General features: G+C 37.3%; 1 pseudogene; it reads right to left on the reverse strand.

Annotated features, from left to right (window-relative positions):
• Nucleotides 1–240: 240 nt before the first annotated feature.
• Nucleotides 241–961, reverse strand: LOC141419683 (dnaJ homolog subfamily B member 6-like; annotated as a pseudogene).
• Nucleotides 962–24190: the final 23229 nt, after the last annotated feature.

A 24190-nucleotide genomic window follows, 5' to 3' on the forward strand; every position in this document is an offset into this window, starting at 1 on the left:
AAAAGCAAAGTACATACAGAGATTACAATTTTAAAGACAAAAAATGGTCCTATTGTGTAGTCCCAACAATAACTCAAAGTCTATGACAAACGGGTTCCAATGAGCTGTTTATAAATACTTTAGATTAGGTACAGTATACTGAAAGTGGATTTCATCTGAAATCTTCAAAAAAAATGTTCCTGTTAATCCTCAAATGGTGCTTGGTATTGTTTAACATTTCCGTTAAACGCATGCATTGAATTACTTGTTATCCAAGCGTAGCAGCTGCTCCTTATCATTTATTGTTAAGGACTTTAGCTGGCCACGTTCTTCAATTTCAACTCTTTATTGACCATTCTTCACAATTCTCTTCGTAGTGATTTTCATGCCATTAACTATTTTAGTGGAGATTTATATGGATTTGAAGTTGCCCATCCCACTGCCACCAAATGACGTGGAAGAGAATGAAGTGAGGCCCTGTGACCCACTGATCTGAATGAAGTAAATCCTGTGTCAAAGGAAGGAAATCTACTTCCAAACGATGGAAATCCACTGAAGGCAGAGAAAAACGACCCCACACCTTGGCTTCTGCTTCCTCAAGGACCTCTTCCATTTCCCAAAAAGTCTTCACATGGCTCTTCAAAAATGTCAAATGAAAATGAATCTCTTCTGCAAAAAGTTCCCTGAAGACTTCGTCTGGGTTCCAGAATGTGAAGCCAAACTCAAATGGACTGTTGAAATGACTTCCACCTCCTCCTCTATCATTTAATCCTTCTTTGCCATATTTGTCATAGATGTCTCATTTTTTAGCATCTGATAATACCTCATATGCCTCAGCTACTTGTTTGAATTTTCTTTCTGCTTCTCTATTCTCAGGGTTTTTATCTGGATGCCACTTTAGCGCCAGTTTCCAGTATGCCTTTTTGATATCCTCGGGTGAGGCATGTCTCTCCACACCTAGAACTTTGTAGTAAATCACCATGTTTTAACAGATTGTTGAAACAAGTCCAAGGATGCAGGCAGCCAGCGGCAAAGAGGAAGGCAGGTGACCAGTCTCCTCACGGCTCCTGCATGGCTGCGCTGGTGACGGCCTCAATTATTCTTCAATTAATGTATATTTCAGAAGAATATGCTGTACACAATAACAATAGATTTTTTTATTAAAGCTTTTGATTAAAATGAAAACTTAATGCTACATATAACATAAAATACAGAAAATCCTATTAGAAGGAGGAGCAAGATGCCATCTGAATAAGAGCCTCCAGTAATTTTCTCCCTCACAGAAACAACAAATTGAACAGCTATTCACACATCAAAGTAACTTCATAAGAGCTAAGGAAATAAAGTAAGAGACCATACCACCTGTATTTAATATAACAAAATGAAAGTATATATTGAAGAAAGCAGGAAGGGGTTTGAACTCAGGGCCTCATACTTGCTAGGCAGGCACTGTACCATGTGAGCCACATGCCAGCCCTATTGTGTTCTTTTGAAGGCATCACAGTATCATGTTTTTGTTTTTTTTTTACTTTTGTTATGTTCCTGTATGAAGATTTGCATATCTGCTGGATCAGCTATATCTAGCACTTTTATGGGGATGGCCTTCCTTAGTAAGTGACTTCTCCTGAACATATGCCTTTGGGATGTGTTTTGTTTCCAGTTAGCCTTGTTCCGAGCTGGGCACTGTAGCATAGTTCCCTATAGCTTCTTTGGCTCTAATTAATATCTTTGGATACAGTAATACCACAGCCGAATTGGAGAGACCTACTATTTCTGTGTGCTATGCAATAATGAGGATAGTCTAAGAGGTCAGTCAAGTATGGTCAAGACAGCAGTGAGTGTGGAGTGCTCAGTGTCTACTCCTGCAATGGGAATGGTGGCCCTAATTGGGAACTTTTAACAGACTTAGCATTGGTAATGCTACGTCTGTGACTATCAAGAACCTCTTTCAACCCCAATAGTTGTGAGGGGCCAGAAGCAGCACCTGTCCTGTAACTAGATGGTGCTGTGAACCAATTCTGCATTGGTAAGAAACTGCAGCACCCCTTCTGTGGCACTTACTCACCCCCAACAGCAGTGCATGCTGACACAGTAAAGGGGTGGGTGGTGGATTAGAAACAGGATTGTGGTATTCTTCTTGGTGGCAATGTGTGCCCAGGTGTAGGGAAGTGGCTGGAGCCATGTTTTTCCTCTTGGTACATCAGCAACATTGTTTAGGTCTGTAGAGTGTAGCAGCTGGAGCTGGGTCTTATTTCTTGAACCCTTCACCTGTGACTTTCACCCAGAGGTATGGTGGAGGCTGAAGATGACAAAGTTCTTCTTAACCCCTATGTGGGAGATGTCTGGAGGTGATGTAATAGATGGAGCTTTGGAGTTGCTCTGGGCCTCCCCAGCATGCACCCATGGATGGGGTGGTAGTGGGAACCACGGTGTTCTCTCACAGCATTGTCAGTAACAGGTGCCTGAGGGCAGTACAGGGAGGAAGCATGGTGGGAACTATGTTGGTGCCTTCTTTCAGTCTTGGTATTGTTGTGAGCGAGCATGCTTGCAGCTGGCCACACTCTTAATCTTCAAAAAGAAAGTGCCCTGATTTCTTAGCTCTCAAGGGTGGCACCTTACCTTCTATTCCATGCCACAACAACTATCCTGACAGGGCAGGGCAACTGGAAGGTTTTGGTCATAGTCACTCTGCTGGGTTAAATTGGGTTCATGAGATAGCCACCCCATAAGCCACTGCAGTACAATTTCTGTAGGGTCCCAGAGATGGAGCTATGCAGAAGTTCCTGATCCAAAGAACAGCACAAATTCAGAAAGTAGCTCATTTCTCAAGATGGCACCTAGCAGTCTGAATGTTCATTGGAAGGTGATGTAAGACTCTTCTCCCCAGCAAAGGTACTTTAAAAATCTCAGGTTGCTTATCTAACTGGGGTACAAACCTGTGAGGACGAAAAATTTCAAGTAGATAGGATTGCAAGCATTCACACTGATAAAGTTTTTTTGAACTCTCTTGGTGACTCTAACACTTGCAAAGGGGAATTTCCCCCTCCCATGGCCGTGGAACCCAGGTGTCAGTTGCCAGAGTGTTTTGGTTTTTTCTATGCTATTATTTCAAGTTTCTGAATCATACAAGGTTTCACTCTCTCTCTCTGCTGATTTCCAGTGTTCCTTTAGGGTCACTCACCTCAAAATATAGCCATGCACTCTCTACTCATTCTTCTTTATAGGGGAGGAGGTAAATGTCAGGCATCTCTAGTAGGGCATCTTGTCTCTCTCCCACAGTTCAAATTTATCCAACCAAAATTTAGGAGATATACAAGTAGATACAGAGAATCACAATGTAATTGGAGGTGCAATTCATGAGCAGAAACAGCTGGAAAAATGAGATCAGACACCTCCATGGGAGCTAGTGTAGGAAAACCAAAATTGTCATTGACACTTTCTGAAGATGTAGTGTGAACATTAAAAAGTTCAGGGAAGAAATAAATTTAAGAAGATACTAGAAGATGTAAAGACCTCCCACATTCATGGATATGCAGAATTAATATTGTGAAAATGGCTTTACTACCAAAAGCAATCTATAGATTTAATGCAATCCTCATCAAAATTCCAGTGTCATTCTTCATAGAAATTAAAAAATCAGTGCTAAAATTCATTTGGAAGCACAAAAGACCCCAAATAACCAAAGCAGTCATGAGCAAAAAGAACACTGCTGGAGGTATTACAACACCTGACTTCAAAACACACTACAGAGCCGTACCAACAAAACCAGCATGGTATGGGCACAGAAACAAAAATGTACATCAATGAAATAGAATAGAAGATCCAGAAATGAACCCACATAGCCCTGGACATCCAAAAATCTATGCTGGATAAAAGATAGTCTCTTCAACAAATGGTGTTGGGAAAACGATATCTACATGTAGAAGTCTAAAACTAGACCCCTGTCTCTCACCCTGTATAAAAACCAATTCCAAGTGGATCAAAGATCTTAATGTAAGAGGAGAAATATTGAAACTACTACAGGAAAACATAGAGAAAATCCTTGAAGATAAAGGCATGGGTAACACTTTTCTGAACAGAATTCCAAGTGCTTAGAAAATAAGAACAAGAATTGAAAAATGGGATTGCATCAAATTAAAAACTTCTGCACAACAAAAGAAAAAGTCATCAGAACCCAAAGAAAACCCACAGAATGGTAGTAGAAAGTCTTTGCCAGTTATTCATTGGATATGCAATTATCCAACTATCCAGCATATATAATGAGCTCTAAAAATTAAGCACCAAAAGACTAAATAACCCAATTAATAAATGGGGAAATAAATTGAAGAGACAATTCTAATGAAGAAGTACAAATGGTAATAAATACATGAAGAAATGTTCAACACCCTTAGCCATAAAGAAATGCAAATCTATCTCATCCCAATCAGAATGGCTATTATGAAGGAAACAAACAAAAATGCTGGTAAGGATGTGGGGGGAAAGGGATCCTTGTACATTGCTATTGGGAATGTAAATCAGTGCAGCCACTATGGAAATCAGTATGGAGGTTCCTTAAAAACTAAGGATAGAACTACCATATGATCCTGCTATACCACGCCTGGTCATATATCTGAAGTCAACATACAGTCAAGATACCTGGACACCCATGTTTATAGCAGCACAACTCACAGTAGTCAAAATATGGAATTAGCCTAGATGACCATCAACAAATGAATGGGTAAAGAAATGTACATATACACAATGGAGTATTATTCAGCCATAAAGAAGAAATCATATTGTTTGCAGGAAAATGGATGGAACTGGAGATCATGTTAAATGAAATAGGCCAAACTGAGAAAGATAAATATTGTCTGTTCTCCCTTAAATGCAGAGTTTAGTCCTTAAAAATAATGACAGAAATGTAAAACAGGTTCTGTTTGGGGATGGGTACCTGCAGAAGGGGGAGGGTGCAAGGAGAGGGTGGAGGGGGTGAACATGGTGGAAAACTTGTTGAAATTGTTTTAAGAAGGGGGAAATTATAGGGAGTAATAGAGGGGATGAATTTAATCAGGGTGTATTTTATGCATGTATGAAAATATCATATTGAAACTTCTTTGTACAATTAATATATCCTAATTATTAAAATTAATATATTATTTAAAAAGTCAAGAAAGTGCAGTCTTCAGGGGCTACCACACTGTAAGTTTTATCTCCAATAACTATACCAAATTCTCACAGTGAAGAGAAAAATCCCCCAGTGCTTCCAGCAAAGCAAGGAAAAAATAAGTGATTGAAATACACCACAGCATTCTGTTGTTTTTAATAAGGCCTGTCCTACAAGAGAAGCTATTAACAGGATAACTATTGTGATTCTATAAAAAAAAAAAACCTAAACAACCTGGTTAAAGAGGGACACTCAAATTCAGCTACACATTGTCAATTTGCAACACTGAAGGGAGTGGGAAAAAAAAAGCCCTGAGAAGCAATTGTAAAGTCCACAGACAAAAGGCACAATCTCACTAAAAGACTCAGACCTAGCCATGGGAATGTAGAATACTTACTGCTCCCTAAACATTACAACCTACAATAATGCACTATTTAAATCATAGTTCCTTATGCTCAGTACACAATATCTGATTTTCAAGAAAAACACTGACCTTGAGGATTTCAATAGAAATATTCAAAACTGAAAATCAAACAAAAAGAGAATGAAAAAAGATAACAGGATATCAAGAACTATGGAGCAGTTACAAAAGGTGTTAATATATACATTATGGGAAATATAATGAAAAGGCAGAAAGGAAAGGAAGCAATATTTGAAGCAACAATAACTGAGAATTTCCCCTTAATTTAAGAAAATCACATATCCCAAACACATATCCAGGAAAATCACAGCACACCAAATAGGATAAATGCAAAATAACAATAAAACAAAACAATAGACCTAGGCATATCATATTCAGCCTGCAGAAAATGAAAGATTAAAAATTGGAAAGAAGCCAGAGGAAAAAAACAGTTTATTTGCAGAGTAGCTAAGGTAAGGTTCACTTCTAACTTTTTATAGGAACTGTGCAAGCAAGTATAGAGTACAGTGAGATATTTAAAATGTTGAGAGAAAAAAAAAGCCAACTTAGATTTTTTTATCCTGTGAAATCATCCTCAACAGTGAAGAAACAAATATTTTCTCAATTTGTTGCCAGTAGACCTGCTTTGTAAGAAATGATAAAGGAAATTCTCATGAAGTAAAATGATAGAGGGCAGAAAATTATATATACATTTTAAAAATTGAGAGCATTAAAAATGGAATAAGTGAGGATAAAATAAATATTTTAATTTTCTTATTCTTAAGTGATCTAACAGTTAACATATTTCTCAAAATAATAATATCAATGATTTATTTGATGGTAATAATTTGTATTAATAATATGAATTACAGCAGTGACACAATGGATGGAAGAGAAATAGGGATAATTGGCTATTGTAAAGTAATTTTATCATCCATGAAGTGCTATGATATTTCAAGTTGAAGTAAGATTAGCTATAAATGCATATTTCAAATTCTTGGGAAGCCACTAAAAGGTGAAAAAAAGTATATTATTGATATGCTATTAGAGGAAATGCAATCATAAAATGCTCACTTAAAACCACAAAAGGCAGAAAAAGTATGAAAGACAAAAACAGGAACAAAAGAGGAAAAAGAAAACAATAACAAATATAGTAGATATTAATAGAGCTATACAAATAACCACTTTAAATATCAATTATCTAAATGCAGGAATTAGAACACAGAGACTGTCAGAATGAATTAAGAAACAGGACCCAAATATATTCTGAGTACAAGAAACCAATTTTAAGTATAAAGACATATAAATAAAAAGTGAACTGATTTTTTAAAAATCTATGCCACACTAACACTAATCAAAAGAAATGTGGAGTATTCATTTCAGACAAAATGAACTTCAAAGCAAGGGAAATTACATATAAAGGGGACAATACACAATGGTAAAGGGGTCAATATAAGAAGACCTCCACAATGCTTGATGTTTATACATCTAACAACAGAATCTAAAAATACAAGAGGCAATAACTGACAGAACAACAAAGGAAAATCTATGGTCTTACTATTACAGTTTGAAACATCAACACAGTCTACCAGTAATGGACTGATCTAGTAGGCAGAAAAACAGTAAATACATAGCTGAAGGCAAGAGAATCATCAATCAATTGCCTATGTAGAATACTTTGTTCCAAACCAGCAGAGTACATATTCATCTCAAGCTCTCATGATTCTTCATCACAAAACACATCTTAGCAAACGTAAAACTAGAAAAAATCATTTAACAGATAATACAGGAGAATTAAAACAGAAATAAATAACAGTTGCTATTTACAATGGAGAACAGACAATACATTTTTAAATAACACATGGACTGATCTCACAACTTGGATGATGTGCTGCCATGAACGTGAGTAGGTATATACCAGGAGTGGTATAGAAGGGTCAGATGAAGTTCTATTTTTAATTTTTTTAAGAGCCTCTATACTGATTTCCATAGTGGTTGGACTAATTTACATTCCTGTTAGCAATGTGTAAGGGTTCCTTTTTCCTTGTATCTCACCAACATTTGTTTTTGTTTGTTGTTTCTGTGTTTGTTTTCTTGATAGTAGACATTCTGACTTGAGTGAGATGGAATCTCAGTGTAATTTTGATTTGTATTTTCTTTTTTTACAAGGCTTGGGTCATTTATTTATTTGCAACTTTTTTTTAAATTTTATTATTCATATGTGCATACAAGGCTTGGGTCATTTCTTCCTCCTGCCCCCACCCCCTCCCTTACCACCCAAACTGCCCCATCCCTCTCCCCCCACCCCCTCAATACCCATCAGAAACTATTTTGCCCTTATTTCTAATTTTGTTGTAGAGAGAGTATAAGCCATAATAGGAAGGAACAATAGAATTTCTTCTATTCAAATGGCCAAAAAACACATGAAAAAATGCTCACCATCTCTAGCAATAAAGGAAATGCAAATTAAAACCACGCTAAGATTCCACCTCACCCCTGTTAGAATAGCCATCATCAGCAGAACCACCAACAACAGGTGTTGGTGAGGATGCGGGGGAAAAAGGAACCCTCTTACACTGTTGGTGGGAATGTAGACTAGTACAACAACTCTGGAAAAAAATTTGGAGGCTACTTAAAAAGCTAGACATCGATCTACCATTTGATCCAGCAATACCACTCTTGGGGATATAACCAAAAGACTGTGACACAGGTTACTCCAGAGGCACCTGCACACCCACGTTTATTGCGGCACTATTCACAATAGCCAAGTTATGGAAACAGCCAAGATGCCCCACCACCGATGAATGGATCAAGAAAATGTGGTATCTATACACAATGGAATTTTATGCAGCCATGAAGAAGAATGAAATGTTATCATTTGCTGGTAAATGGATGGAATTGGAGAACATCATTCTGAGTGAGGTTAGCCTGGCCCAAAAGACCAAAAATAGTATGTTCTCCCTCATGTGTGGACATTAGATCAAGGGCAAACACAACAATGGGATTAGACTATGAGCACATGATAAAAGCTTTAGCACACAAGGGGGGTATGAGGATAGGTAAGACACCTAAAAAATTAGCTAGCATTTGTTGCCCTTAATGCAGAGAAACTAAAGCAGATACCTTAAAAGCAACTGAGGCCAGTAGGAAAAGGGGAACAGGTACTAGAGAAAAGGTTAGATCAAAAAGAATTAACCTACAAGGTAACACCCACGCACATGAAATCAATGTGAGTCAATGCCCTGTATAGCTATCCTTATCTCAACCAGCAAAAACCCTTATCCCTTCCTGTTATTGCTTATACTCTCTCTACAACAAAATTAGAAATAAGGGCAAAATAGTTTCTGCTGGGTATTGAGGGGGTGGGGGGAGAGGGAGGGGGTGGAGTGAGTGGTAAGGGAGGGGTGGGGGCAGGGGGGAGAAATGAACCAATCCTTTTATGCAATATGAATAATAAAAGAAAAAGGAAAAAAAAGAATTTCTTCGTTTGAGAAAGTTCTGTTTAGTTCACTTGCCCATTTCTTTATTGGTTCATTAGTTTTGGGAGAATTTAGTTTTTTAAGTTCCTTACATATTCTGGTTATCAGTTCTTTGTCTGATGTATAGTTGGCAAATATTTTCTCCCACTCTATGGGTGTTCTCTTCAGTTTAGAGACCATTTCTTTTGATGAACAGAAGCTTTTTAGCTTTATGAGGTCCCATTTATCTATGCTATCTCTTAGTTGCTGTGCTGCTGGGGTTTCGTTGAGAAAGTTCTTACCTATACCTACTAACTCCAGAGTATTTCCTACTCTTTCCTGTATCAACATTAGAGTTTGGGGTCTGATATTAAGATTCTTGATCCATTTTGAGTTAATATTGGTATAGGGTGATATACATGGATCTAGTTTCAGTTTTTTGCAGACTGCTAACCAGTTTTCCCAGCAGTTTTTGTTGAAGAGGCTGCTATTTCTCCATCGTATATTTTTAGCTCCTGTGTCAAAGACAAGTTGGTTATAGTTGTGTGGCTTCATATCTGGGTCCTCTATTCTGTTCCACTGGTCTTCATGTTTGTTTTTGTGCCATGCTGTTTTTATTGTTATTGCTTTGTAATATAGTTTGAAGTCAGGTATCGTGATAACTCCAGCATTGTTCTTTTGACTGAGTATTGCCTTGGCTATTCGTGGCCTCTTGTGTTTCCATACAAATTTCACGGTACATTTTTCAATCTCTTTAATGAATGTCATTGGAATTTTGATGGGAATTGCATTAAACATGTAGATTACTTTGGGGAGTATAGACATTTTTACTATGTTGATTCTACCAATCCATGAGCATGGGAGATCTCTCCACTTTCTATAGTCTTCCTCAGTCTCTTTCTTCAGAAGTGTATAGTTTTCCTTGTAGAGGTCTTTCACATCTTTTGTTAGGTTTACACCTAGGCATTTAATTTTTTTGAGGCTATTGTAAACGGAATTGTTTTCATACATTCTTTTTCAGTTTGCTCATTGTTAGTGTATAGAAATGCTAATGATTTTTCTATGTTGATTTTATATCCTGCTACCTTGCTATAGCTATTGATGATGTCTAGAAGCTTCTGAGTAGAGTTTTTTGGGTCTTTAAGGTATAGGATCATGTCATCTGCAAATAGGGATATTTTGACAGTTTCTTTACCTATTTGTATTCCTTTTATTCCTTCTTCTTGCTTAATTGCTCTGGCTAGGAATTCCAGTACTATGTTGAATAGGAGTGGAGATAGTGGGCACCCTTATCTGGTTCCTGATTTTAGAGGGAATGGTTTCAGTTTTTCTCCATTAAGTATAATGCTGGCTGTAGGTTTGTCATATATAGCTTTTATAATGTTGAGGTACTTTCCTTCTATTCCTAGTTTTCTTAGAGCTTTTATCATGAAATGGTGTTGGATCTTATCAAAGGCTTTTTCTGCATCTATTGAGATGATCAACTGGTTTTTGTCTTTGCTTCTGTTGATGTGGTTTATTACGTTTATTGATTTTTGTATGTTGAACCACCCCTGCATCTCTGGGATGAAGCCTACTTGGTCGTGGTGAATAATCTTTTTGATGTGTTGTTGAATTCGGTTTGCCATTATTTTGCTGAGGATTTTTGCGTCAATGTTCATTAAGGAGATTGGCCTATAGCTCTCCTTTTTGGAGGTGTCTTTGCCTGGTTTTGGGATAAGTGTAATACTGGCTTCATAAAATGTGTTTGGCAGTTTTCCTTCCCTTTCTGTTTCGTGGAACAGTTTAAGGAGGGTTGGTATCAGTTCTTCTTTAAAGGTCTGATAGAATTCAGCAGAGAATCCATCAGGTCCTGGACTTTTCTTTTTGGGGAGACTCTTGATTGCTGCTTCAATTTCATTTTGTGTTATAGGTGTATTCAGGTGATTAATTTCCTCTTGGTTCAGTTTTGGATGATCATTTGTATCTAGAAATCTGTCCATTTCTTTAAGATTTTCAAATTTATTTGAATATAGGTTCTCAAAGTAGTCTCTGATGATTTCCTGGACTTCCATGGTGTTTGTTGTTATCTCCCCTTTTGCATTCCTGATTCTACTAATTTGGGTTTTTTCTCTCCTCATTTTAGTCAGGTTTGCCAGGGGTCTGTCAATCTCGTTTATTTTTTCAAAGAACCAACTTTTTGTTTCATTAATTCTTTGTATGGTTTTTTTGGCTTCTATTTCATTGATTTCAGGTCTTATTTTTATTATTTCTCTCCTCCTATTTGTTTTAGGATTTGCTTGTTCTTGTTTTTCTAGGAGTTTGAGATGTATCATTAGGTCATTGATTTGGGATCTTTCAGTCTTTTTAATATATGCACTCATGGCTATAAACTTTCTTCTCAGGACTACCTTAGCTGTGTCCCAGAGGTTCTGTAGGTTGTGTTTTCATTTTCATTGACTTCCAGGAACTTTTCAATTTCCTCCTTTATTTCATTGATGATCCATTCTTCATTAAGTAATGAGTTATTTAGTTTCCAGCTCTTTGCATGTTTTTTGTCTTTACTTTTGTTGTTGAGTTCTACTTTTACTGCATTGTGATCAGATAGTATGCACGGTATAATTTCTATTTTCTTATATTTGCTGAGACTTGCTTTGTGCCCTAGGATATGATCTATTTTGGAGAAGGTTCCATGGGCTGCTGAGAAGAATGTATATTGTGTAGAGGTTGGATGAAATGTTCTGTAGACATCAACTAGGTCCATTTGATCTATTGCATATTTTAGATTTAGGATTTCTTTATTGATTTTTTGTTTGCATGACCTATCTATTGATGATAATGGGGTGTTAAAGTCTCCCACAACCACTGTGTTAGCGTTTATATATGCTTTTAGGTCTTTCAGTGTATGTTTGATGAAATTGGGTGCATACAGGTTGCTGATTATTATTTCCTTTTGGTCTATTTCCCCTTTTATTAGTATGGAATGTCCTTCTTTATCTCATTTGATCAGTGTAGGTTTGAAGTCTACTTTGTCAGAGATAAGTATTGCTACTCCTGCCTGCTTTCGGGGGCCATTGGCTTGGTAAATCTTCCAGCCTTTCATCCTAAGCCTATGCTTATTTCTGTCTGTGAGATGGGTGTCCTGTAAGCAACAAATTGTTGGATCTTCCTTTTTAATCCAGTTCATCAAATGGTGCCTTTTGATGGGTGAATTAATTCCATTAACATTAAGTGTTAGTACGGGTAGGTATGTGGCAATTCCTGTCATTTAGTTGTCTTAGTTGTTTGAAGGTTTGATTGTGTGTACCTAAGTTTTGCTGGATAGAGTATCCTGGGGTTGAAGTTATTTTCATTCAGTGCCTGGAAGATCTCACCCCACACTCTTCTTGCTTTTAATGTTTCTGTTGAGAAGTCTGTTGTGATTTTGATGGGTTTACCTTTGTATGTTACTTGTTTTTTCTCTCTTACAGCCTTCAATATTCTTTCCTTAGTTTCTGAACTTGTTGTTTTAATGATGATATGTCATGGGGTAGTTCTATTTTGATCTGGTCTGTTTGGTGTCCTGGAGGCCTCTTGCATCTGTATGGGAATATCTTTCTCTAGATTTGGGAAATTTTCTGTTATTATTTTGTTGAATATATTACGCATTCCCTTCGCTTGCACCTCTTCTCCTTCTTCGATGCCCGTTATTCTCAAGTTTGTTCTTTTGATGGAGTCAGTGAGTTCTTGCATTTTCTTTTCACAGGTCTTGAGTTGTTTAATTAATAGTTGTTCGGTTTTTCCTTTAATTACCATTTCATCTTCAAGTTCTGAAATTCTGTCTTCTGTTTGTGCTATTCTGCTGGATTGGCCTTCCATTTTGTTTTGCAGTTCTGTTTCATTCTTTTTTCTGAGGTTTTCCATATCCTGGGTGGTTTCTTCTTTAATGTTGTCTATTTTTGTCCTGAGTTCATTTATCCATTTATTCATCATATTCTCTGTTTCACTTTGGTGTTTATACAGTGCTTCTATGGTTTTCTTTATTTCTTCTTTTGCTTTTTCAAATTGTCTATTTTTGTTGTCTTGGAATTTCTTGAGTGTCTCCTGTACATTTTGGTTGACCCTATCCAGTGTCATCTCTATAAAATTCTCACTGAGTACTTGTAGTATGTCTTCTTTTAAATTATTCTTGTGGGCTTCATTGGGTCCTTTGGCATAGTTTATCTTCATTTTGTTGGAGTCTGGATCTGAGTTTCTGTTTTCTTCATTCCCCTCTGGTTCCTGTACTAATTTTTTGCTGTGGGGAAACTGGTTTCCCTGTTTTTTTCTGTCTTCCCGTCGTTGTCTTTGGTGTTGTTACTGTCCCTGTACTATGTGCAATTAAGTATTTTCTAGCTTGTAATAATAACAATGGTAATATTTAGAATGGAAGGGTGAGCTAAGATGGAAAGCAAGAAGTTAAAGAAAGGGAAAAAACAAATACACAGACAAGAAGGAGAAAACAGAACAAGGTATCAGACAAGAAAGTTTCAAAGGTATAAACAGGGAGCATTAGTGTACTAATTGACAGTAAGCTGAACAGACATTAGAGAGACAGAGAGAGGATTGAAAATCAAAAATAAAAAAATATATAAGAATAAAAATAAAAAATAAGTAAATGAAAGAAATATCTATATATAAAAATGAATTAAAATAAGATGAAAAAAAGAAAATTAAAAAAAAACCTAAACCTCCAAGTTCAAATGCAATGAAGTTTCAGTCTTAATAATTTGGGTGTCTGTCTCAGTCTCCAGTCCTGGAGATGGTGCCTCAGATGTTTTTCTGTAGTTGTCTCATCAAAGGGGACACATAAAGTAGAACAAAACTACACACACACACACACACACACACACACACACACACACACACACAAACCCACCAAGTGTCCCAAGTTCAAATGCAATACAGTTTCAGTAAGTTTTTCAGCATGCAGGTGTAATTCGGTTGTTCTCTCATCAAGGGTAGGGAGAAAAAGAAAAAAAAAGAGTCTGGAGACAGTTCTGAGAATGGTATCTGCAGCTGTGGCTTGCCTACCCGCTGCTGTCAGCCTCCTGTTGCTGGCGGCCTTATTTATGCAGATCTCTGGGGTAAGCTTAGCACTCACCTGGTCCCACAGGCTTTGTTTGCTCAGAGTTCTCCTGTGCGGGAGCCTCTGCTACAAACTTTCCCCTTTCCAAGCACACTGGGAAAGGTGACACTGCACCCGCATTGTCAGGCCTGCATGTTTATTTACAGTTCATGTGAGAGTTGGGTCTTCCCCCCCTCTCCTTTGGAGTTTTCCTCCCATCGCCACTTTCAGAAGCTTTCCTGCTCCTGATTACTGGGCGGTGCTGCTGCTCCTGCCAGCCGCCATGTTTGTTTACAGTTCACGTGGGAAGTGGGTCTTCCCTCCTCTCCTGTGGAGTTTTCCTCCCTCCACCACTCTCACAAGCTTTCCCGCTCCTGGTTGCTGGGCACGCACCCCCGCTCCCGCCAGAGCCTCTCTGGCCTGCCCAGCTTGTTTACAGTCCTGGGAAGGATTCTCTTCCCCCAATCTTTGGCGCTCAGTGTGCCCCACCCTCTTTCCCACATGTCTTTATTGTTCTTATTGCTTATTACTCAGTTTCTCTTTTTTTCCCTGGGTGGAGGTCAGTCTGTCCAGGGGGCTATGCTGCTCTGGCCCAGTGTTGTCTGTGGGAGTACCGTGGTACCACGAAGCTCACCTGGTCCACGTCTTCCCAAGCCATCTGGGTATGGGTGACTGGCGGCCTGGGGGCCCTCCTGGTTTCTCCGTTTAATGTGAAGTGGAGATTCTCTGTGCCGGCTGGAGGTGTGGAGGGGTCAAAGTTATGCCTCTTCTCAGTGATTATGCCTGCAAAGTGTGTCTCCAGCGTCTCTCCAAGATTTCACTATAGGAGGCTCGCTTTCTGCTTCCTCCATCTAGCCACCATCTTGGAATCCCTCTGTATTTTCTTGATTGTTAAAATCGTTGAACATTTTTCATATATTTATTGGCAAATTTTACTTCCTCATATGAAAACTTTTACTTCCTGCATTTGTACATTTATTGATTGGATTATTTTCTCTTTTTTGGTGTTTAACGTTTTTAGTTCTTTATATATTCTGATATTAAATGATGTTCCCATAAGTAGTTAGCTAAGATTTTTCTCCCATTATGTAGGCTGCCTTTTCATTCTAGTGTTTCCTTTGCTGTGAAAAGTCTTTTAATTTGATCCAATCCCATTTGTTGATTCTTACTATTATTTCCTGAACTACTGGAGTCCTATTCAGAAAGTTATTGCCTATCCCTATATCTTGAACTGTTTCCTCTATGTTTTCCTCCAGTAGTTTCAAAGTTGCCATTCTTACATTAAGGTCTTTGATCAATTTTGAGTTGATTTTTGAACAAAGTGAAAGATAGGGATCTAATATCAGCGTTCTTCATGTGGTTTCCCCAGCACCAAAGAGACTATCTTTTCTCCAACATATGTGTTTGGCATATTTGTCAGGAATCAGATGGTTGTAGCTATGTGGGTTTATTTTTGAGTCCTATTCTAGTCTACTTATCTCCATATCTGTTTTGACAGTAACATGCTTTTTTTGTTACTATGGCTCTGAAGTATAATTCGAAGTGAGGTATTGTAATACCTCCAGCATTGCTCTTTTTGCTCAGGATCACTTTGACTATGTGGGGTCTTTTGTGCTTACTTATGAATTTTAGGATTGCCTTCTCTAGTTCTTTAAAGAGCATCATTGGAATTTTGATGAGGGTTGAACTTAATATGTAGAACACTTTTGGTAATATGGCCATTTGAACAATATTAATTCTACAGATCCATTAATATAGGAGGTCTTTCCATAGTCTAGTCACTTCAACTTCTTTCTTCAGTGTTTTATAATTTTCATTGTACAAGTCTTTCATTTCCTTGGTTAGGCTTGTGCATAGGTTTTTTTTTTATAAAGGCTATTATGAATGCAATTGTTCTCTTGATTTCTTTCTCAGGAAGTTCATTGCTGATGTATAGAAAAAAATTTTGAATGTTTATTTACATCATGCTACTTTACTAAAATTGTTTAACAGGTCTAAGAGTCTGCATGGTATTTTAAATATAGGATCATAATCTGAAAATAGGGACAATTTTAGTTCTTCCCTTCCTGTTTGCATCCCCCTTTATTTCTCTTGCTTTATTGCTCTGGCTAAGATTTCAAGCACAATATTGAAGAAGAGTGGTAAGAGTGGATACTCTTGTCTTGTTTCTTGGAGGAAATGCTTTCAGGGTTTCCCCATTCAATAGATTACTGGCTATTGATCTGTCATATATAGTCTTTATTATGTTGAGGTATGATACTACTATTACTGGTTTCCTTGGGGCTTTTATCACAAAAGGATATTGAATTTTGTCAAAACTTTCTTATGCATCAATTGATACTATCATGTGATTTTTCTGTCCTTAACTGTATGTGCTGTATGAATTACATTTATCAATTTGTTATGTTGAACTATTTTTGCACCATGGATTGAAACCAACTTGATCGTGGTATGTAATCTTTTCAATGTGTTGTTGAATTCTTTTTCCAAGAGGACTTTGCATCTATTTTTGTTAAGGAAATTGGTCTATAGTTTGTTTTTGTTTTTTTTTCATTACTGGGGTTTGAACTCAGGGCCTTGTGTTTATTATGTAAACACTCTACCACTTGAGTTATACCACCAATTCTTTTGCTTTTTAGTTTATTTTTCAGGTAGGGTCTAGCACATTTTGCCAAGGGCTGGCTTCAGACCATGGTCTTCCTACCTCTACCTCCTGTGTAGCCAGGATTCCAGGCATGTGCCACCATATCCAGCTTGATTTTGTTTTATTCATTTATTCACATGAGCATACATTGTTTGGGTCATTACTCTCCCATGGCCCCCACCCCCACCCTCTCCACACCACCCCCATCTCTTCCAGGCAGAACCTGTCTACCCTTATCTCTAATTTTGTTTAAGAGAAGATATAAGCATAATAAGAAAGACAAAGCATTTTTACTAGTTGAGTTATGGATAGCTATACAGAAAGATTCCTAGTATTGCTTCCATGTACAAATGGGTTACATCCCAAGTTAATTCATCTCTAACTGATCTTTACACTGTTTTCTGATCCCCTTCTCATGTTGACCTCTGTTGCTTTAAGGTTTCTGTATTAGTTCCTCTGGAGTGGGGACATCAAACGCTGTCATGTTTTGGGTTTTCTACCTATCCCCATACCTCCCATATGTGCTCTTCCCTTGTCATGTGACCCAAGTCTGACAACATTGTTGTATTTGCTGTAGATATAAGGTCTGCATACCAGGGAGAACATATGGTTTTTGGTCTTCTGGGCCTGGCTAACCTCACTCAGAATGATGTTCTCCAGTTCCATCCATGTACTTGCAAATGATAAGATTTCATTCTTCTTCATGGCTGAGTAAAATTCCACTGAGTATAAATACCACATTTTCTTGATCCATTCGTCAGTAGTGGGGCATCTTTGTTGTTTCCATAACTTGGCTATTGTGGATAGCACTACAATAAACATGAGTGTGCAGGTACCTTTGGAGTAGCCTGTGTTGCATTCCTTTGGGTATATCCCCAGGAGTGAGATTTCTGGATCATATGGCAGATCTATGTTTAGATTTTGAAGAAGCCTCCATATTTTTTTCCATAGTGGTTGCACTAGCATGCATTCCCATCAGCAGTGTACGAGGGTTCCTTTTCCCCACACCCATGCCAACACCTATTGTTGGTGGTGTTTTTGATGATGGCTATTTTAACAGGGGTGAGATGGAATCTTAGTGTGGTTTTGATTTGCATTTCCTTTATGGCTAGAGATGGTGAGCATTTTTTCATGTGTTTTTTTACCATTTGAATTTCTTCTTTTGAGAAAGTTCTGTTTAGTTCAGTTGTACATTTCTTAATTGGTTCATTGATTTTGGGAGAGTTTAGTTTCTTAAGTTCCCTGTACACTCTGGTTATCAGTCCTTTGTCTGATGTATAGCTAGCAAATATCTCCCATTCAGTGGGTGGTCTCTTCATTTAGAGACCATTACTTTTGTTCTGCAGAAGCTTTTTAATTTTATGAAGTCCCATTTGTCCATTATTTCTCTTAGTTGCTGAGCTGCTGGGGTTCTATTGAGGAAGTCCTTGCCTATATCTATTACTTCCAGAGTGTTTCCTGCTCCTTCCTGTACTAACTTCTGAGTTTCAGGTCTGATATTAAGGTCCATGATCCATTTGAGTTGATACTAGCACAGGGTGATAGACATGGATCTAGTTTTAGTTTCTTGCAGAATGATAACCACTTTTCCCAATAACATTTATTGAAGAGGCTGTTTTTACTCTGTCGTATATTTTTGGCACCTTTGTGAAAAATAAGGTGGATATAATTGTGTGGATTCATGTCTGGGTCCTCTATTCTGTTCCACTGCTTTTCATGTCTGTTTTTGTGCCAGTACCATGTTGTTTTTATTGTGATTGCTTTGTAATATCGTTTGATGTCGGGTATTGTGATACCTCCAGCATTGCTCTTTTTGCTGAACATTGCCTTGGCTATTCACGGTCTCTTGTGTTTCCAAATGAACTTTCAGGTAGATTTTTCAATCTCTGTGATGAAATCATTGGGATTTTGATGGGAATTGCATTAAACATGTAGATTGGTTTTGGTAGTATAGCCATTTTTACTATGTTGATTCTACCAATCCATGAGCACGGGAGATCTTTCCATCTTCTATAGTCTTCCTCGATCTCTTTATTCAGGCTTTGTAGTTCTCCTTGTAGAGGTCATTCACATCCTTTGTTAAGTTTAGTCCTAGGTTTTTGATTTTTTTGAGGCTATTGTAAATCGAATTGTTTCCATATATCCCTTCTCAGTTTGTTCGTTGTTGGTGTATTGAAAAGGTAATGATTATTGTAAGTTGATTTTGTATCCTGCCACCTTCCTGTAGCTGTTTATGGTGTCTAGGAGTTTTGGGGTAGACTTTTTTGGGTCTTTAAGGTATAGGATCATATCATCTGCAAATGGGGATATTTTGACAGTTTCTTTACCTATTTGTATTCCTTTTATTTCTTCTTGCCTAATTGCTCTGGCAAGGAATTCCAGTACTATGCTGAATAGGAGTGGGAATAGTGGGAACCCTTGTCTTGATCCTGATTTTAGAGGGAATGGTTTCAGTTTTTCACCATTAAGTATGATGTTGACTGTAGGTTTGTCATATATAGCCTTTACAATGTTGAGGTACATTCCTTCTATTCCTAGTTTTCTTAAAGCTTTTACCATGAAGTGGTATTGGATCTTAGTGAAGGCTTTATCTGCATCTATTGAGATGATCAAGTGTTTTTTGTCTTTGCTTCTATTAATGTGCTGTATTACATTTATAGATTTACATATGTTGAACCACCCCTGCATCCCTGGGATGAAGCCGACTTGGTCATGGTGGATGATCTTTATGATGTGTTGTTGGATTCCATTTGCCATTATTTTATTAAGGATTTTTGCATCAATGTTTATTAAGGAGATTGGCCTACAGTTCTCCTTTTTGGAGGTGTCTTTGTCTGATTTTGGGTTGAGTATAATACTGGCTTCATAAAATGAGTTAGGCAGTGTTCCTTCCCTTTCTATTTCACGGAAAAGTTTAAGGAGGGTTGATATTAGTTCTTCTTTAAACATCTGATAGAATTCAGCAGAGAATCCATCAGGTCCTGGATTTTTCTTTTTTGGGAGACTCTGTTGTTGCTTCAATTTCATTTTGTGTTATAGATCTATTCATGTGATTAATATCTTCTTGGTTCAATTCTGAATGGTTGTAAGTATCTAGAAATCTGTCTATTTCTTCAAGATTTTCAAATTTATTAGAATATAGGATCTCAATGTAGTCTCTGATGATTTCCTGGAATTACGTGGTGTTTGTTGCTATGTCCCTTTTGCAGTTCTGATTTTCTGACTAGGGTTTTTTCTCTCCTCATTTTAGTCAGGTTAGCCAGGGGTCTGTCAATCTTATGTATTTTTCAAAGAACCAGCTTTTTGTTTCATTGATTCTTTGTATTTTTTGTTTGTTTCTATTTCATTAATTTCGGCCCTCATTTTTATTATTTCTCTCCTTCTGCTTGTTTTGTGTTTTGATTGTTCTTGTTTTTCTAGGAGCTTGAGATTTAGCATTAGGTCATTGATTTAAGATCTCTCTGACCTTTTAACATTTGTACTCATGCCTATAAACTTTCCTCTTAGGACTGCCTTTGCTGTGTCCCATAGGTTCTGGTAGGTCGTGTTTTCATTTTCATTAACTTCCAGGAACCTTTTAATTTCCTCTTTTATTTCATCAATGACCCATTGATCATTGAGCAATGTGTTGTTCAGCTTCCAATTGTTTGCATGTTTTTTACTGCAGCTTCTGTTGTTGATTTCTAATTTTAATGTATTGTGGTCAGATAGAATGTATGGGATTATTTCTATTTTCTTATATTTGCTGAGGCTTGCTTTGTGCCCTAAGATATGATCAATTTTGGAGAAGGTTCCATGAGGTGCTGAGAAGAATGTATATTGTGCAGAAGTTGGATGAAATATTCTGTAGACATCAGCTAGGTCCATTTGATATACAGTGTGATTTAGTTCTAGTATTTCTTTATTGATTTTTTGTTTGGATGACCTATCTATTGGTGATAGGGGAGTATTGAAATCTCCCACTACCACTGTGTTGGAGTCTATATATGTTTTAGGTCCTTCAGAGTATGTTTGATGAAACTTGGTGCATTGATGTTGGGTGTACATAGGTTGATAATTGTTATTTCCTTTTGGTCTATTTCCCCTTTCATTAGCATGGAGTGTCCTTCTTTATCTCATTTGATCAGTGTAAGTTTGAAGTCTACTTTGTCCAAGATATGTACTGCTACCCCTGCCTGTTTTTGGGGATCATTGGCTTGGTAGACCTTCTTCCAGCCATTCACCCTCAGCCAGTGCTTGTTTCTGTTGATGAGGTGGGTCTTTTGTAGGCAGCAGATTGTTGGATCTTCCTTTTTAGTCCAGTTTGCCAATCAGTGTCTTTTGATGGGGGAATTAAGTCCATTAACATTTAGTGTTAGTATTGATAGGTATGTGGTGATTCCTGTCATTTAGTTGTTTTTGTTGTTTAAGGGTTTGATTGTGTGCAGCTGAATCAATGTTACTCTCTACTTTCTTACTTTTCTTCTCCTGTGGTTTTGTACTGCCTGCCCTTTCATGGTTTTGTTTGCTTTCATTTTCTGTGTGCAGAATTCCTTGGAGAATCTTTTGTAGTGGTGGCTTGGTGATCATATATTGTTTTAGTTTCTGCTTATCATGGGAGACTTTTATTGCTCCATCTATTTTGAATGATAGTTTTGCTGGGTAGAGTATCCTAGGGTTGAAATTATTTTCATTCAGTGACTGGAAGAACTCACTGGATGGTCTTCTTGCTTTTAAGGTTTCCAAATAGAAATCTGTTGTGATTTTGGTGGGTTTACCTTTGTGTGTTGTTTTTTCTCTCTTACAGCCTTCAATATTTTTTCTCTATTCTCTGTGCTTGTTGTTTTAATGACAATATGTCATGGGGTAGTTCTATTTTGGTCAAGTTTGTTTGGTGTCCTGGAGACTTCCTGTACTTGAATAGGCATAATTTTTTCTGGATTTGGGAAATTTTCTGTTATTATTTTGTTGAATATATTACAAATTCTTTTTGCTTGCACCTCTTCTCCTTCTTCAATGCCCACTATTCTCAGGTTTGGTCTTTTGATGGAGTCGGTGAGTTTTTGCATATTCCTTTCACAGGTCTTGAGTTGTCTGACTAATAGTTGTTCAGTTTTTCCTTTAATTACCATTTCATCTTTGAGTTCTGAGATTCTGTCTTTTGCTTGTTCTAATCTGCTGGAGTGGCCTTCCATTTTGTTTTGTATTTCTGTTTCATTCTTTTTTTTCTGAGGTTTTCCATATCATGGGTTGCTTCCTCTTTGATATTGTTAATTTTCACCCTTAATTCATTTATCTCTCTATTTATGGTGTTCTCTGTTTCACTTTGGTGTTTATTTAGGGCTCCTATGATTTCATTTTTTAAAATGTTTTCTCATATTCTTTATTTTTGTTATCTTGGAATTTCTTGAGTGCCTCCTGTATGTTTTGATTGACCATGTCTAGTAACGTCTCTATAAAATTCTTCAATATTCTCATTGATTACTTGCAGGATTCCATCTTTCAGGGTGTTCTTGTGGGCTTTGTTGGGTTCCTTTGTTTATCTTTGTTTTGTTGGAGTCTGGATCTGGGTTTCTGTTTTCTTCATTTCCCTCTGAATCCTGTACTAATTTATTTTTGGGAGGAGAATGGTTTTCATCCTTTTTTGTCTTCCCATCATTCCACTTGGTACTGTTTCTGTCCCTGGTCTATGTGTGATTTAGTATTAATTAACTTACAATTTTAAAACTAACAAAACCAAGAAAGAAGGAGAAAAAAGAAAGGAAAAAGTGGAGAATCAAAGAAATCAACAGGGAGAGATGGTGGACAATCAAACAGTGAGTAAGACAAACAAACACTTAAATAAAAGGAAAAAGGAAAAAAGAAGGGAAAAATTCCCAGTTCAGGAACACTAAAAGTTCAGTCTTAGTAGTTTTGGTGTTACTCCTTTAGCATCCAGTCCTGTTCGTCTGCATCTCCTAGGCAGGTTTGGAGCTGGCATCTGGTGGTGCTGGAGCCCTCCTGTGGTGGGTGACAGCCAGTGGGTGGTGGTCTGGCTGGCCTGTGTGGTGTCAGCCTGGCAGGCTGGCAGAGCAGCAGGCAGTGGCAGCGTGGTGGTGGTGGCTTGCCTGTTCTTTCTGTGTATCATGGTGTGGAGAAGCCTTGCACAGGCTAGTGGTTCAGGGTGCCAAAGTTTCAGCTCTCCCTGGTGCTTTACCTCAGCCAAGCATGTCTCCAGGGTCTCATCAAGGTCCCTGATTCACAGAGTTCACACAGTCTTTGTCTGTGTCCCAGTTGTCATTTTGGATCCTTCTCCAGTTTGATTTTTTAAGTAGGCTCCCACTAACATTTTTTTCCTGGGCTGGCCTTGAACCATGATTGTCCTCCTATATCCACCTTCTTCATAGCTGGGATTATTTATGTGCACCACCATGCCTGAACCTGATCTATAGTTTTGTGTGTGTGTGTGTGTGTGTACTTATCCAGCTTGAGTATCATGGAAATACCAGCTTCACAGAATGAGTTTCAAAGCAAATTATTCTTTTCTTTTATTGAATAGTTGGAAAGTATTAGTGTTAGTTCTTTAAGGGTCTGGTAGAATGCAGTACTGAATTTTTCCAGACTATCTCCTTTCTCATTATTTATCTGTTTAGGTCTTTTACATCATTCTGGTTCAACTTTGTAGGTCATATGTGTCTAGAAAACTTTCCATTTCTTTTAGGTTTTTAATTTATTAGAATACAAGTTTTTGAAATATTTTTTAGTGATTCTCTGGATTCCTCTTGTGTATATTGTAATATCCTCCTTCAGATCTAAGTTTATTAAAATAGTCTCTTTTCTCTTTCATTTGGTTGGTTTGGCTAAGGTTTTGTCAATATTGTTTATCTTTTCAAAGAACAAATTCATTGTGTTATGGATCATTTGTATTGTTCTTCTAGACTCCATTTCATTAATATCAGCTCTTTGTTGTTTTATTTTTAATATTTCTTTCCTACTACTAATTTTGGATAGGCTTATTCTTATTTTTCTAAGACCATGGTAAGCATAATTAGGGTATTTATTTGAAATCTCTCTGATTTTTTAATGTAGAAACACCCCACTATAAACTTCCCTCTTAGAATTTCCTTTGCTGTATCCTACAGATTTTGGTAAGTTGTTTTTTCATTTTCTTTTGTTTCTAGGAATTTTTTAATTTCCTCTTTGATTTCTTCAATATCCCACTGATCATTCAAGAGAGTACTATTTAATCTCCATGTATTTGTTATTTTCTGTAATTTCCCTTGCTGTGGATTTATATTTTTATTCCTTTATGAGCCAATAGGATACAAGAAATTATTTTTTTATATTTGCTATGACTTCTTTTATAGCTTAAAAATGATCTATTTTAGAGTGCAGAGTTTGGTGTGTGTGAAAAAAGTCCCATGGCCATTTGATTTATAGTGCGGGTTACCTCTGAAGTTTCTTTCTTTCTTGATATTTTTGTTTGGATTTTCTCTCTATTGATGAAAGTGGAGTATTAAAGGTATCCACTATTATATCTGGA

Source organism: Castor canadensis, chromosome X (genome assembly GCF_047511655.1).
Source record: "Castor canadensis chromosome X, mCasCan1.hap1v2, whole genome shotgun sequence".
Taxonomy (NCBI): domain Eukaryota; kingdom Metazoa; phylum Chordata; class Mammalia; order Rodentia; family Castoridae; genus Castor; species Castor canadensis.